This window comes from Crocodylus porosus, unplaced genomic scaffold, assembly GCF_001723895.1.
Source record: "Crocodylus porosus isolate Cpor-Errol unplaced genomic scaffold, CroPor_comp1, whole genome shotgun sequence".
Lineage (NCBI taxonomy): Eukaryota > Metazoa > Chordata > Crocodylia > Crocodylidae > Crocodylus > Crocodylus porosus.
In genome coordinates this window covers 26,176,377-26,179,911 of record NW_017728921.1, presented here as the reverse complement: position 1 = coordinate 26,179,911, position 3,535 = coordinate 26,176,377, and positions in this window count along the sequence as shown.

The following is a 3,535-nucleotide window of genomic DNA, read 5'->3' as shown; positions in this document are numbered from 1 at the left end:
ATCCTGTTGCGCTATCTGTTTGTACAGTGCTTTGTTCAATGAGTCCCTGTAATAGAAACCCTGTGTCTACTTTGAACTCTCTTTTGTACTTGATTCTCTCCTTCTGCCTTGGTGGTCTAATACACACTCCCCTTTGGTTCCTGCTGCTAATGTAATTTAAGTGCATCCTCTTTTTTTTCTAATGTGACAACTTTATCTCATGACAAGTACAGGCATTGAGCATCTTATAAGATCAATTGGGAATACTTCATTCCCACCCTGAATCAACTCCTTGTAAGTCAGCTCTCTGACAGGTGGTATTACATGCTGTGTGTTTACTTACTTCTACATCCATACCTACTGAAATTTAGGCAGTGAAAGTAAAAAGGTGGATATAGTAAGAGTCTGGAGTTCTGCATTCTCTTCCTGTCATGGGCACAAAATGTGTGTGACCACGATCAGTCACTCAGATCAACATTTTCAAAATGGTTGCCAATTTGGGGTGCCTGGACTTCTGAGTGCCCAGTGTGAGACACCATCAGACTGATTTCCAGGGGTGCTGTTTATCTACAGATTCTCTTGGCTTTTACTGGAGCTTTAGGTGTTCAGCATCACCTAATAGTTATTTTATGCCTTGAGCACTCAGAAAATGAGGTCCTCCAACTAAGCAGACACTTCTGAAAAATCAAAGATTTATCTTTTCTGTGCCTCAGCTTACTCCTAAGTAAAATGGACACTGTAATGCTTATCTACCTCAGTTGGGCCCCTGAGTTAAAATTCCTTTATACTTCAAAGTCCTTTTAGGCCTGGGTAGGAAAGACACCATAAACAGTAATTACAGCATGTCGTTTTTTCCATGATACTATGTGATAGGAAAAAGGTTGCAAGGCAAAGTTGGAAAAGAAAATGAACTCTATACTGCCAATCCCTTTTGGGGAAAGTGAAAGATTTACTGCTAAGCTGTCAAAATCAGCTGTTGCCATTTAAGGCCTTTGCAAATGGATTGGAGGCAACACAATATTGCAGTAAGCTCCACTTTACAGAGAACAGTAGAAGTCTTGCAAATCTCTGTCTGCTGGTACTGATATCATGGTTTGTAGCGCAGTGGATGATAACACCATATTCTCAGTGGGTATAAGTCAGCTTGGCTCCATTCGTTTTACTTGGGCTACTCTGTTTTACTGAAGCCTTTTCCTTTGAAAACAATTTCTTCAAGACAGAAAGGAGGGCAGATATATTAGAAAATGTTTTCCTTGTATTTAATACTTGACTGGATTTAACATAAATTATCCTTACGGAGAATGTAATGTGTGCAATTGCACCCCCTATGAGAAAAGATAGCCTAGTTCATGAATGAGTCAGTTTGTCCCCGGGGCCTCCTCCTGTGGTCTGAGGGAAAATAATTTGAGCAGGCCCTTAACATAGAGAAGGTCATTTCCTCCTCCATGCAGGCTGCCATGCCAAAGGAAAGAATCAATGTTCCAGTCCGTGGCCCTTGAGTGGCCATTTCCTACATACCTGCACTGGAAGAGAAGTGGCTTCACTATGTTCTGTAATGCAAGTGGCCTGGAGAGAGAAAGACGGGTGTCTTATGCTTCTGCTTCCCACCTGCCTAGAACATGCCACAGTCTCCCCCTCTCTTTTATTACCCGTGTCTGTGAAAAGCTACAGTTCTCCCCCTGCTGCTGGTTTCGTCTTCTCTGCCTTACTCTTCATATTTAGCAGCATCACTCACCATCTTCTTGCATCAAGGAAGATGTCACTGCAAGATGATAGATGATGAGACGCATGCATTATGGCTAAGGGCCTATTAAAAAATGAGACGCCTTTGAATTTGCAGAGTAATAACAGGCACAGGGTACAGTTTATTGCTCTCTTTTTCAACAAAGAAATGATGTATATTGGTGTGGAAAGATACGACACGCCCACCCCAACGAGACGCCTTTACATCTCCCATCAAAATTCCAAGTCAAAGAAAAGGATTTAATTTCACTGTTAACACTCAGCCAGGAGAAATATGTGCTAGGTGCAAAAGCCACCTGTTCTTGGTGCAAACCTGGAGAGAAATATAAAAAAAAAGTGAAGGCTGCTGGGCAATTTGGCCATCACTCATTTTCTCAGGAACGTACAAGCAGTGTGTGTGTGTGTGTGTACTCACCCATGTTTATCTCATACACACATGCCCTTAGGAAAACTATCACTTGTGGTGAAAGGTACAAAGAGCTGATACATTTCACAGCTTCTCCTCTGAAAAAGAATCTGGAGTCACCACATTACGTAGGGTTATGAATACTTTGTAATATATATGGACTAATTTTTCTCCCCTTCCATTTCCAAATGTCCTTGTGCCAGCATTTAATACCCCATCTTTTATTATTTTGCTGAATGCTAATCTCTAAGCTGTTTGCTATTTATGTGGTTAGGTCTTGACCCAAAGCCTATAGAAGTCAATGGAAGGCTTTCTATTGACCTTAAGTGGGTTGTAGATCAGGTGCCTATTGATTTTATTCTGGTCCACCTAGTGTGCTTATATCACAGCCTCTAAATACAATGCTAGGTTTTAATAAAATATTAAAGCAAGGTATCCAAACCACCCTGCACTTATATATCATACAAAAAAAACCCCCCACATTGTCACAGTAAAGTATCTTTCTAATTTGTATAGCATCTCAAACCAGCTTCTTCCCTGCTCAGAATGTACTCCTCACCTCCAGGCTATGCTTTGGAAGCCAGAAGGATCCTGCACTATGCCCTGAAGCACAGCAAAATCTGGATTTCAGTAAATGAAAGAGAGAAGTGAATTGTCTAGCTAAGAGCAAAGCCTGCTGTCAGCACCAGCCCCTTCATGTGAGTCAGAGACTGTTAAGATCCTAGTAATCTCAGCTAGCCAGGTAGGTTTGTAACAGTCAAGATTAAGGCTTTTCACATATCCTGGTAACTGGTCACCTGTGCGGATTTTGGAGTGCAGGTATGTTGTGGCTTCAACAGGAGGCTCTGCTGAAGAAGTGGGCAACCTCATTCAGCCTTCCCAATGGTTTGGAAGTGCAACTATTTAACTTTGCATTGTAGTGCATGTGTACTTGCTCATCTAATTAACAATTAGCCCTTAAAACCAGGTAGTCCCTATAACACACTCTGTGCTTTCACCAAAACAGCATCTAAAACTACTTCCTTTAAGAGGGCTCTTTCAGAGAGCAGTTGTTGTTTGCAAATTCTGTCACAGTTGCAGATCTGAAGCATGCACTTTGCAGATTACAAAATAGGTGCTTATCTGCTATACTGCAGTTAATCTCTAGCAATTTTATTAGCTACAATTTCTGGGCATTCCTTTATTTATTCCAACCTGTCCACTGAACCTACCTACCTCAGAGCACATTATAAAATTACACCCATTGCAAAACAAAATAAATATAATAACCTGTTTGAATAGGTTCATTCCAAAGACTCCAAGGCCTCTCAGAGCATATTCTCAGTTTATCAAGCTCACCTAATTTCTTCCAACCCAACATTTCCCAACCTGCAACTGTTATCCCAATCAACTAACCCCCCCCCCCCC